The sequence below is a fragment of the Sphaerodactylus townsendi genome, linkage group LG07 (genome assembly GCF_021028975.2).
Source record: "Sphaerodactylus townsendi isolate TG3544 linkage group LG07, MPM_Stown_v2.3, whole genome shotgun sequence".
In the NCBI taxonomy this organism is placed as follows: domain Eukaryota; kingdom Metazoa; phylum Chordata; class Lepidosauria; order Squamata; family Sphaerodactylidae; genus Sphaerodactylus; species Sphaerodactylus townsendi.
The window spans coordinates 24,618,908-24,633,106 of NC_059431.1; positions in this window are offsets into that span (position 1 = coordinate 24,618,908).

Genomic DNA, 14,199 nt, shown 5'->3' on the forward strand with positions numbered 1-14,199 from the left:
AGACACAGACCAAACTTTTAATTTGAAGCACAGGAAAGTTACAATTCAATCAAAAGTCAACCTTCCTAGACTGAAATCACAGAAATGTTGTAAGGCACTGACACCCATTTGTACAATAAGACAGTCTTCCCATCTGGGCATTTGTCTTGAGACAGATACCCAACGGAAGCATCTTCAGATCTGCCCTTCTATTTTGTCACGTCTAATAAATGTACATTCAAAACTGTCTTTATGATTTTCTCATGAGTGCACCAACAAGCAGAAGGGAAATATCGGAATATGGATTTGGTCTCAGGCAAATTGTTCTCCTTACCCCTCTCCCTGAAATCCTTGACATTAACATTATATTGATGTTATAGGATAACCATGAGGGTCACAAAGATCATGTCTGGAGAAAGCTTTGGGCATCTGAAAGCGTGCTATATCAATGCTAAGTCCAGAATAATAGCAACAATTATAATGTGCAATTGAAGGGCAGTGGGAGAACTCCTACGCAGGTCCACTCAGAAAAGAAGAATTTGGATGTATACCCCTTTTCTCTCCTGTAAGGAGAATCAAGGTGGCTTACAAACTCCTTTCCCTTCCTCTTCCCACAACAGACACCTTGTGAGGTAGGTGGGGCTGAGAGAGTGCTGAGAGAACTGTGACTAGCCCAAGGTCACCCAACAGCAATATAGGAGTGTGTAACAAATCCAGTTCAGCAGATAAGGGTCTGCCACTCATGTGGAGGAGTGGGGAATCAAATCCGATTCTCCACATTAGAGTCCGCCTTAGCTACTACAGAGGCAAGTCCTGTTTTATTCAACACTGACTGCTCCCCACCTCTCAGGAGACTGGCAGGAACTGGGACATACCAAAATAATGATCTTCCAGTTCCATGACACCACTTCTGGCTACATAAACAGAACTGGCATCACCTCATCATGGGATGTTCTAGGATTCACCTGAAACTCTGTGGTAAAAACCATAGTGTTTGGGGTTCATTCCTAGATCTGTCTGCAATGTGGTGATGTCACTTCCAGTAGATTGGACTGGATTAGAGGAGTAAAATATTGGATTAGAAGAATGCTTTTTGTTATAAGAAGTATCATGTAGGTAGTAAACATTATTATTTCTGATTTTTCATAATAAATACTGAAAAATTCAATGAGAGTACAACCAATGGATATTTAGGAAACTATTTATATAAGAACTGTTGATTTGTGAATGCAGATATATGCTTTGTATTATTTGTAACCTGTATCTGAGATGATATAAGGATTATATTTTGTTGAATAAGTTTTCCAGTATTAATAGTAAACAACCACTCTAAGCTATGAAATAATACTTTTGATTGTTACTTTCAGTTATGTAGCTGGAAGTGATGTTGTGGCAATGGAAAGTCACTATTTCTTACTCCCATTCCCTGCTCCACTGAGTACATACTGACAGAGGCAGGAAAATGGCAACACTGGTTTCATTTTAAAGGGTGTACACCCAGGAAATGTTGTTAGGATTGCAGACATTATCTACTTTACACATAGAACAGGCACTGAGTACTGTCATGGTTTTCTGTATTTTGTGACTGCATGAAAACAAGTCTGTGTTCCAGCCAAAATAAAACACCTGTCAGCCCAATTCATATCAGTGGGACCATTATGAGATGGCTGGAAGAAAGTCATGTCATTTTAAGAATAGGATGTGAATATTAATGCACACAGTGGACGTTCTACTGCACCATAGCCACATTCACAAGTAGAACCAACAGCAAGAGAGATTCGGGTGTGCTTTTTAGCGCAAAAAGTCTCAGAGCAAAACTTTCTGAGTCTGGAAACACAATGGCATCTGGCACACTTGAAAATGGCAAAGATTGGATATGGCAAGATAATGAAGTTTTATGCCAGAATGACATAGATAAGATAAAGTAAACCAAATCATTTTTTTATGACAACTTGCACTTTTCTGAACCAAAAACAGGCCAACATTCAGACAACTCACCAGGGCAAATGCTAATCTCAAATTCTTATCATTTTGATAACTTTGCATTGAATAACTGCATAGTTACTTGTTTTTCTAACAGATTAGAAAATAGCTGAGCTGCAAAGTTGAATGACCTGCCAGTTAAGTATTGAGGCCCACGAGGGGCACAATAATCCTATCTTTTCTGACTGCAACAGACCACAGCCCATGAATGTTTGGCTGCTTATGGTTCAGACATACCATACATTGAGCAAGCCAAGTCTGCAGGCACAGTTCCAAATCTATATCTGAGGCCACCAGCTGACTCAAGGTTCTCAGGACTCTGTCACTGGTTGCTGCATGTTATCTTGGGTCTTGCATGAGGTAACACTAAAGACCAAACCAGCATGGTGTAGTAGATAAGAGTGGCAGACTCTAATCTGGAGAATCAGGTTTGATTCCAGACTCCTCCACGAGTGGGGTAGACTCTAACCTGATGAACCAGGTTTGTTTCTCCACTCCTCCACATGAAGTCACAGTTCTCGCAGAACTTTATCAGTTCTCTCAGAACTTTCTCAGCCCCACCTACCCCACCTGTCTCATGTGGGGAGGGGAAGAGAAGGAATTTGTAAGCCACTGTGAGACTCTGTAAAGGTAGAGAAAAGTGGGATATAAAAACCAACTCCTCCTCCTCCTCTCCCCTGCAAACCTCTGCTTATGTACACACAATTTCTTGTGTCACTGACTTGTATTCTCCACCCATCACAGCATTTCCTTCCTCTTCTTCACCTTTACCCTCCAGGCCTATTTGCCTAAGCTTACCTGCTTCTGAACTGCCATCCAACCCATTGCTATTTATTTTATTAAATTTAATACCCCGCTGTTTCCTGGCTACGCCACGCTCAGGGCAGCTTATACATACTACCCATGTTTCCCCGAAAATAAGACAGTGTCTTATATTAATTTTTGCTCACAAAGATGCGCTTTGTCTTATTTTCAGGGGATGTCTTATTTTTTCGCTCCACAGCTGCATGCTCTGGTGTTCTGTTCGACAAGCATGCTTCAAAACAAAAACTTTGCTACGTCTTACTTTCAGGGGATGTTTTATATTTAGCACTTCAGCAAAACCTCTACTACGTTTTATTCTCAGGGGATGTCTTATATTCGGGGAAACAGGGTATAATTAAAACATTCAACATATATAATTCAAATTAAAATAGCTTAAAACGTTAGCTAATTATATATAATAAACCACAATAAAATAGTAAGATGGCAACTGATTGGGTGTCCAAGAACCTCAACATAGCCTGGAAAATCCCTCATCCCACCGTCTTATTATACATCTAATAATTAACTATTGGGGTGGTAAGAAGGGGGTGGAGAAAAAACTGGGAAATCAGCAAGATAGATTTAACATATGGACTGCCTCAACCAAAAGTCAGGTGGAACATATCTGTCTTACAGGCAGAGGCGGAGTGAAGGGAAACTGCACCCGGTGCATGCGCGTGCCCTGTACCCCTGCTGTGGCGTCCCCTACCCCAGAACCCCCAGGAATGCCATGCCACGCCCCCTCCACAGCCTGGCCACGCCTCCACCGTTGCTCCGCCCTGGGCGTCGCCCACCACCACCCCATGGGTGCTATGCCACTGCTTACAGGGCCTACTGAATTGGTTAAGGCCCCACAGGGCCCTGGTGTCGGCTGACAGAGAATTCCACCATGCTGGAGCCAGGGCTGAAAAAGGCTAACTGAATGTCCTTGGAGCCAGGGACTGCCAGGAAGTTACTACTAGGGAACCAAAGAGCCCTCCAAGGGCAATATGGGAAGATGCATGTAACAATCCACCCTTAGTATTCATATGTTAATTCCTCTGTTATGACCAATGTGCAGAATTCCACAGGGAAAGGGTAGCGCTATTTTTAGATTCCATACAATTTCTAACACAATCAATATTGTGCAAATTATTATTTTCGGCAGAGGAGGGTATGTCAAGGAAAATTACCTAAAGAGACAGCTATTTGTCTATCTAGCTATCTAGCTCACTAATTAATTGGGGGGGGTTGAATAATCTTTTTTATTTTACCAACAAAATTTACAAAAAAGGAAAAATATTGAAAGAATAAAAAATTAAACATAGAAAAACAACATTCATACATTTATAATTATGTCAGAATTATGGGTTAAGTGGATCTGTGTTTCTAATCTTGTAAATTTCTTAATCATATTAATAAAGATGAACTAACATTAACTAGTACACTGAAAGGGAACAACCTTAGTCATTAATTGTTTAGACAATCTAATTATTTTTACTACATTCTCACTGATTATATTTTTAAAAGAAATTAATATTCGGATACATATAAATTTGTGTACATAGATAAATATATTACAATACATGGCTATGTACCGGTATATGCCTAAGTGGGACTTTCATTATATAATGGAAAATGGCAACTCCCATTTTTCTTAAAATTCATGTTTTGGTCTTCTGTTGACGAAATTAGTCAATTTGGCCATGTTATTTTGTCTTCACAGTTTTCTTGATCAGGAAATCTTTCAATTTCCAGCTAGATGGAACTATGGCCCCTTCCGCACATGCACAATAGTGCACTTTCAATCCACTTTCACAATTGTTTGCAAGTGGATTTTGCTATTCCACACAGTAAAATCCACCTGCAAAGTGCATTAAAAGTGGGTTGAAAGTGCATTATTCTGCATTGCAGAAGGGGCCTATGACTCTTGCTGCTATTAACAAGTAGATCACTAATTAATTATGTGCTGTCAAATTGCAACTGGCTCATGGCAACCCCAGGACCATGAGGGTTTCAAGGAAATTGATGAGCAGAGGCAGTTTACCATTTCCTTCCTCTAACAACCCTGGGCTTCCTTGGTTTCTCATCCAAGTACTAATCAGGGCTGAAACCATTTAGCTTTTCTGGCACAATCATGCTAGCCGAGTCTATTCCGACTTCTACCTCGCTCACTATTTTAACATAAATGGTAATCTAAAAGCAGACTTTCCCAAGGTGCTTACAATTTGTTTGTTCTATTTGAATACATACCCCATTTTTTCTCCCCTATAAGGACCTAAAGCTCTTCATTGGGCGCTATATTGGATCCAGGTTGTAATGGTCCTGGTTTTTAAGCGACTCTTTTCTTGAGCATATGTATGGAAGTGTGGATTTATATATAGTATGTTAGTGTGAGAAATGGTGGTCTAAATTGGGGTGGGGGGAAGTAAAAAGGTTACCTTTATTCAGAGGACTTCTTCAAGAAATTAGGCAACTAAGTAAAAAAGTCATTTTATACAAAATGATATTACAAAACCTCATGGCAGTTGTTCAGGTTACACAATGGTTTGTTTCATAAGTCATAAACTGCACAAACACCTGAGTTTTGATGTGCTGAGCACATGAAGTGTAAACACCTGCTTTCCTGAGGCAATCTCACTGATATGTTCAGACATAGCCAGTCCGATTCCCAGCTCCTAAATTCTAGATTCAACAATTCCTGTCGAGCATCTGTTTTCCCCTTGGCCTAAAGTCAGCTACAGTCATGCCTAAGTAAGTTAATATTGGCAACAGCCCAACTTCATATTATAATACAACAGCTGAGATGTGACCAGTTGATATACTGATCCATACGCATACTCTGAGGATGGGATCATGGCAACCCTACATGGAATCCTTTCACAAAGATCAACTAGTGCCCTGGACTGCTTCAATTCAGGAAAATAGGGAAGGGAGGCTAAAACCTCTTCCCCATACACAGTGTGATCCTGATCCAAACTGGGAACCCCACTTGAAGGAATTGACAACAACCTGCAATTCATGCCTGCCCATTACAGATGGTGGGAACTCAAACACAATTTGTATACTCTGAGAAAAGTCCAGGACCTCTTGTTACTTTGGAGGCCAGTGAAACTTGGCTGAGTTTGATGATTTGTTCTCATATAATGTTTGGATTGGATCTGAGTGAGCTGAGAGGTTAAATCCCTCTCTCCCAGCATGGAGGACTAATGAAATCCCCACCCTTCAGGATTATGTTTTAGTGTTAAAGCAAAACTACAAAGTCTGATGAGTGGTCTTCCATGCAGTGTGTGGTTTTGTCCTCAGTTTTCATGTCTGGTAACTAGCATATCCAGTTGTTCCCCTGCACAAGATAACTGAAGAGTCATGTCTATGAATCCAACACTTACTGCAGGATCAACGTCCAAAAAGCTCATTGGAGGCAGGGGGGTGGAGTGGGGCGGAGGTTGGGAATAACTCCAAGGTTATCAGCCAGTCTGATTTAAAAGAATATTCTTTCTCAGATAAGGGGAATATTTTTTCAACCACCAGGCAATATAGTTGTGGAAGGTAAATCAGCTATTTATGTAGGCCAGTTAAGGTGACTTCAAAAGGCATTTCCAGAAACAACACGTGATCAAGTTAATGATTTATCATTCCGGAGTGTAATGGGGCTCTGTGATCTGTTAGCAAAGAATGTGAACACAAGCACAGGTTGAACTCGCCTGGGAATAGTCTTCTCTCCCTGTCTTTACACTTAACAAATGATTTGGTCAGCAAAACACAGCGACTGAAGAGTTAGAGGGTCATTCTCAGGTAGCCACATGGCAACGTGGGTCTTTTTTACATAACAGGTCTCACTTTGGTCAGTTAGATAAATTGTGTGTTGTACTGGCTGGTTCAATATTTGTTCATCTGATGACATAGGCTTGTTCTTGAGTTGACTTGTTCTTGAGTTGCGTAACAACACTTTTGCTGGATTGATATGTAAAGAATCTCAGGTGATATCCTTTATCAGATTGGTGAAGTTGCTTAAAAATATCAAGCGTTGCCATCTCTAAAACAAAAGCATTCCAAAAAGGAAAATAAACAACTGCTCCATTGAACACGGGACGCTAAACATCTGGTTTCAAAGGTTACAAATATGAGTCAAAAAGACAGTTAACATTAAATGTAGCTGCTGCTGCCTTTCCGGTTCCAAGCATGTTTCTGTTTTTGAGGGGGGAAAATTGTATCTCACAGAGATAGTTTGCTGTCCTTTTGCATGTTGTTGCTGGAAGTTTTGGCAAAGATTGTGAGCTGCGGAGTCATCAGAAATTGCATCCTGTTTCTCCTTGTGCTTTGAACTGGCAAAAGTTCAGCGAGGTAAAGCTTCGAAACAGAGCCAACATGATATTGTGTTACTTCTCAAAATCCCCAGCAACTTGCAAGCATCAAATGAGCAATAACAGCATTTATGAAAGATAAGCGATTATCACAGCTGCCCACCAGAATTGAACTTTGTGATAACGGCTGAGATGTGCAGCATGAACAACCAGATACAAGCTGGCTGTTACGTCAGTTTGTTTTCACGAAATGAGAAACACAGAATAGGCTAAAAAAGGGGGGGACGGGGTTGCAGACTCAAGGAACACTGGTCTTGCTTCACACATTTGTAATCCTTACACAAAGCCTGTAAGGTAGGGCAGTGTTCTGCCAGTGCGTGCTTATGCACTCACTGCTTTTGGTGCAGCCATTTGCTTTGCAGAGGGGTTTTCCTGAAGTTTTCCGTTAGAAAGGGAAATCCCCAGCTGTGAGGAGTCCCCAGCCGAGCCAGTCTCCACTGCCATTTTTTCCACCCGTCCAGTATATATATTTAAAAAAATATATATTCCTCTTGTCCCCTGAGTGTACATTCATGTATAACTTTGCTGCCTTTAGTGGCCATTTTGTGGTTGTGCCCACTACCCTGAGTCAGAATCTAAAAATGCCCAGAGGGTCAAAGAGGTTGGGGATCGCTGGCTTATGCCTTGGAAATCATGTTGGTCTTTAAGGTGCCGCTGGACCCAAATCTTGCTCTCCCATATTCTAATTATTGTTCTATGAGTTTTGGCTGAAATCCTGCATGGAGTTACACCAGTGGTGGGATTCAAATAATTTAACGACCGGTTCCGGTGGTGGGATTCAAATCATTTAACAACTGGTTGTTTACAAGCACCATTTTAACAACCGGTTCTGCCAAAGTGGTGCGAACCGGCTGAATCCCACCACTGAGTTACACTGAGTTAATGAACTCTCACCACTGAGTTAATGAACTCTAACTATGCAGCCTATGCAACAGTGGTTACACATTGTTTCAAAAAGATTACCGAAAGGGTGGTGTGCCTACAGAGTTTGGATTTGGATTTATAACCACCACCCCTTCTCTCCTGTAAGGAGACTCAAAGGGGTTTACAATCTCCTTTCCCTCCCTCCCCCGCCCCCGCCAAAAAAAACATTCTGTGAGGTGGCTGGGACTGAAAGAGCTCCGAATAGCTATGACTCGCCCAAGATCACCCAGTTGGCTTGTATTGGCATGCACAGGCTAATCTAGTTCCCCAGATAAGCCTCCACAGCTCAAGTGGCAGAGTGAGGAATCAAACCCGGTTCTCCAGATTAGAGTGCACCTGGTCTTAACCACTACAACACTACTTTTATGACAAAGTATGCCATAAAATGTAGGACATGTAGCGGTAAAATCTGTTGGAAGTGAAAAACTTTGCGCTTTCTCCTGCCTCAATGACAGAGGGGGACTGATTAGTGAGTCAGATAGCTACAGGAGTCAAGACACTGAGCACCCTTTTTCTACTGCTGTGACATTATCCCTTTGATATGTAGATTGCTACTGTCAGGAAACCTCCTTCGTGCAGAGAAATACCAACAAAACCTACATAATTTAACAATCAGCAGTACAAATCTCAGCTTCCTTTTCCTAGCATAAGCCCGCATTTTTTTCCAGTTGTGGTTCTCATTTGGGTCTTTTGACAACTCAGCTAAGCAGGTATTGATCTCACACATATCTGTGGTATTCAATTGTATGATAATTTTGTGGTAAATTAACTGCCTGAAATCTTAGGGAGAAAGTACAACTTCACGCATGTTGCCCAACTGTATGGAACTGTGTACAGTTCTGGAGGCCTCGCTTCAAAAAGGATATGGACAAAATGGAATGGGTGTAGCAGAAAGCAACAAAAAATGATCAGGAACCTGGAAACTGAGCTCTATGAGGAAAGGCTGGGGGACTTGGGAATGTTTAGTCTGGAAAAGAGGAGATTGAGAACATGTTTGCTCTGAGCTCTCTTTAAATTTTTGAAAGGCTGTCATTTAAAGGAGGGCACGGAGTTGTTTCTCTTGGCAGCACAGGATAAGAATTGCAATAATGGGTTTAAATTATAGGCAGAAAGGCACTGTCTGGATGTTAGGAAGAATTTTTTTACAATAAGAGTACTTTAACAGTGGAATCGGCTGCCAAGGGAGGCAGTGAACTCCCCCACTTGGCTGTCTTCAAGCAGTGGCTGGACAAATGCTTGTCAGAGATGCTCTAGGCCAGTGATGGCAAACCTTTTCAAGACCGAGTGACCAAAATGCAACCCAAAACCCACTTATTGGTCGCAAAGTGCCAACATGGCAATTTAATCTGAATACTGAGCTTTTAGTTTAGAAAAAAAGTTTTGCTCCGAGGTGTGCGATACTCAGGAGTAAGCTTGGTGAAGCAACCGTGCAACGCTTCAAATGGATGAATCACAACCCTAGGAGGGTTTACTCAGAAGCAAGGCCAACCTAATACGTGTGTGTGTGTGGGTGATTTTCCGCTCCCCCTACATGACAAACTCTGTGTGCGCGTGCCCACAGAGAGGGCACTGAGTGCCACCTCTGGCACGCATGCCATAGGTTCACCACCACTGCTCTAGGCTGATCCTGCATTGAGCAAGGGATTGGACTAAATGGCGGGTATGGCTCCTTCCAACTCTGTGATGCTATGACCACCATAGGACTTGTAAAATAGCCCATAGATTTTGCATCAGAAGTGCATGAACTTTGATTTTTGTCCATCAACAAACCTCTTCCAATGCACTGCACCTTTTCAAACAAAGATTTTTTTTGTTCAAATAAAGATTGAGTTCCTGATTCAGAAGATCTGAAGAGTTAAGGCATCTAATGATTCAATGAAGAAACGAAGACTCTGCTTGAACACTAGGGTTCATATTCAGAGACAGCAAATTTGAGCCCTAATTGTTTTTAAGTTAAAAAGAACACAAGTTTAAAAGTAACTTGCACGCATGGAGCTTTATGCAAACTGGGTATGTAGTATTTTAGTTAGTTGCCTAAGATTCTCTCATCTGATCACAAGTCTTTCATCAGGTCAGATCAAGACCTGCTCACAAGAAGTTAGTGTAGCCTCCCAAGCACTTAGTGTAGCTGTCCTCCTATAGAAGTATTCTTGTTATGGTTGACTGTACCCTGTAGAACAAGGGTCTGCAACCTGAGGCTCTCCAGACATTCATGGACTACAATTCCCATCACCCCCTGGCAGGGGCTTATGGGATTTGTAGTCCATGAACATCTAGGGAGCTGCAGGTTGCAGACCCCTGCTGGAGAAGAAAAGAACATCAAGAGATACCAAGATGGTGAAAAATGAAGCAGCAACAGTTCTTACTCTATTAAAGTAAGAAAAAATGTTAAAATCCCAATAAATAGTGAAGCACGACTGTACTAGGGACTGAGCTAAAGGTGGCCTTGGGAGGGTCAGATCCACTTATGAAGAAACGCCATCAGTATGCATAATCAGAAAATAAGTAAAGTTCAGAAGTATAAGACCAAGCTGGGTTGGCTTCTGTTTGCAAATCAGTGGGATGTTTTTTGTTCAAAGAACACATGTGGTGCAGCTGTGTTTATACGGAGAACACATTGCATATTCTCCAAAATTTCAGATAAAAAAGGACAGGCTTGCAACATCCCTGTTCTCATACAAAGGATTGCTGTCTGAGACACTTGCATTCATCTCCTTGGCAGTTGCTCATCCTGCAAGCGAAGTGGTTTATAACTGCACGGGTCTCAAAGTAAAAGCCAAAAAGCCAAAAACAGAACCCCTGCAATACCTATGATTAGGACCAACCCAATGACACATAACAATGTGCAATTCTTTGAGTTCAGTAGTGTCAGGATGGGCCCCCTGGCTCATCCCCCCTCCCCCTTCCAGCCTTCCAGGAAACGAAAGAAAGCTAAAATGCAGCCACAACTCTCCAAGGTGTGTGTAATGTTAACTCTGTATTTGAATGTTGGTATTCTTCCCTTTATCATCTTCCTGTAACTGCGGCTCTTGGGCCCGGCAAGGGGCGGACCAAGGGTGGCAGGGATTTAAGGTTTGGTTCTTTCTATATTCCTCAGAAATCATCTATCTCTCGCATGCTTCAGTTCTCAATAAAGTCTTACGTTTTTTAAAGAAAACTACAGCTCGCTTTATTTTGGGACTGGGGTCTCACAAGTAGAACCATGATCTGGCCGTATGTTACAGGTCAAAAAGTATTTTTGTGCCTTCCAAGGCAACTGAAAGCTACACAAGATAATCAGTAGAAAAATGTGACTGGAAATCTGCTAAAGTGAAAGAGTGAACAAGCGGAATGTAATTATTCTGAGCAGTTTCCATATCACGATTCACTACAACATGGTAGGAGTCTGTTTTTGTTATCTCTTAGGCACTGCTACAAAGCAGAATGCTGCAGAAATATCTTGTTTTTGAAATGAGCAGGTAAAGACAAAGCAATATTGACTCAGTTCTAAATCAAGACCAACAATGTTTGTTTTTGAAAAGCTCTTTTTCAGCTGGAATAAATCAGGTTAACGGAATGGCATCCACCAAAGAAGTGCAAGGCAAAGCACACTGCAGGAGCAAAACTTTTGAAGCACAGTAAGTATTTCAGGAACTCATTTTGCTGATGTTCAGATTTCATCAGAAAGAACCAGTCACACGGGGTTCCTTTATTGCTTTAAGTCGCTGAGTGCCAAGGGACTTTGGCTTAGCTGGGGGCACTGAGAGGTGAAAATGGGGGAGGACAGCTGGTTTGGGAAAGCACGAGTTTTGCACACAAGCACAAATTTATCAGACTTGAAGATACAAAGCATTTCACAGGCTTGAGAAAAGTTTGCTCTTGTAAGCAGTTGTGGAGTCTTGGGGTTTTGGCAACCTTCCCCAGCTGACAAACTGAACTAGAGGAAATGCTCTTGAAGATCTGACTGAATACACTTAGAAGTACAGTGGAACCTCGGTAATCGCTGCCTTCGGTTTACACCGGTTTCAGAGTTCGTTGGTTGCGCCCGACCATTTTTCTTCCTCGGTATTCACCTACGCCGTTTGTGCAAATTTAGCGCCGTTTGCGTAGCACATGCACAAACGGCGTAGCCTCCGTTTTCGCTGGTTTCGGAGTTCGCCGAGCACCGCCGGACGGATTACCGTGATTACTGAGGTTCCACAGTAACAAAATTTTCCACATCAACTGGTACATAATAACGTAGTGAATACCAAGTTTTTCCTGCCTGCAAAATTTGACAGGTGTATTTGTCAAAAGGGGGATATTCTTTTGGCAATTTAATAATTGGAATTCCAACGTTCTGGCACCTATTGAATAGCAGTGGAGGCTCTGCTTTGCCTGTTTCTGAGTTAAATAACTAGCTTAAGCTTATTTATCTCAACCATGTGCCATAGCAAAACTCCAGATACAATTGCAATATTTATTCACCTGAGAAAAATATCCATAAGACCATTTTTTCAAAACAACTTCAAGATTTTTTAGTTCAGCGGCTCAAAAGCCATATACTATATTTTGAAGAATTAAAAGTTGCAGTAAAACAGAAGGTTGTGACGTCTACAACACAGCTTTTGCAGAGGCTGCTCAGAAGTAATCTTTTTTAAAAAAAATATCCAGGGTGGCCGAGTCTCCAGCTATTGCATGCGTTGGACAGTAGGAAAAAAGTATGGGACAATGAATCAAAACTCCAGTGCAGAATTGGACTCATGAAGTTGCCCTGTACCAACACGGATGACTGGCCTATCAAAGATCAGTATTGTCTACATAGACCAGTGATGGCGAACCTTTTCGAGACCGAGTGCCCAAATTGCAACCGAAAACCCACTTATTTATTGCAAAGTGCCAACATGGCAATTTAACCTGAATACTGAGATTTTAGTTTAGAAAAAAACAGTTGGCTTACTTGGGAGTAAACTTGGTGAAGCAACCATACAACAGTTCGAATGGGTGAATCACGACCCTAAGAGGGTTTACTCAGAAGCAAGCCCCATTACCAGCAACTGAGCTTATTCCCAGGTAAAGGATCGTGCCCAGGCCAGCCTAGATGTTTGTGTGTGTGTGTGTGGGTGATAGACTGACAATGGCTCTCTGAGGTCTCAGGCAAAGATCTTGTCAACTACCTAGTCCTTTTAACTGCTGGCACCCAAAACTGATTGCAGGACCATTGGCATGCAAAGCAGATGCTCTCCCATCCAGCCACATCTCCAACCTGAAGAATTATGCGCATGATCACCTGAAGTTCCCCTCTACAGAGTTAGACTATTTGTTCTCATCTACTTTGTTTGGCAGCTGGTTCTACAGGGTCTCAGGAAGAGTTCTTCTGGTTCTACGTGGCCATGTAAAATTGATGTATTCACATAAGAGACTAACTGTTGTGTCCCTCCTAGGAGATGTACCAGCCCCCAAGTACCACCAAGCTGCAGCAGATGGACGGCAACCTTGTATGGTTTTCAAGACAAGACATGAACAGAGGTGGTTTGCATTGCCTGCCTATGTGTAGTGACCCTGAACTCACTTGGTTTTCACCCATTTTTATTTATTTGTATATCTCACTTGCACTTAAGGCAGATTACACAGAGTGAGTGAACCAAGAATGTCCCATCGGACATTCAATAACAATGGAATAGGATTGTAAAACCAACCACAAACCTACAAGCAGAACTGAAGTAAAACCTAAATATTAACATGAAACATTAAATGATGCAAAATTACATTAAAATATCCTACTTATGCCAAGCTATATTTAGTAGTACAAACCACAGTTCTTAATATTTTATCCAAGTAATTTTGTGAATTATTTTGTACAGCACAGCTGTATTGCTTACACAGAAAAGCCCTCTCGAATAATTCTTATAGTTTTATGCAGTTGAAAGCTAGGTGAATAAAAGCCTTCCTTGTTGGAAAATTCCAGCAGTCTCCCAGTTACACAGAGACACGCAGTTTGGTTCAACAAAGCAGATAAGCTTTTATTGCAATAATTGTGGGACAATATGCTGTAGCCAGACAAAAACAATGTCCAAAGAACACATTTCAAAGACATTTTTATACAGTCTTTCAAGCAGGCAACATTTTGCCATCACACAATTGTCTGAAGGTGATTGGTCTAGTGTCAGAATTGACCACCACCTGGGCCAGCTGCAGGTTGGCCTCC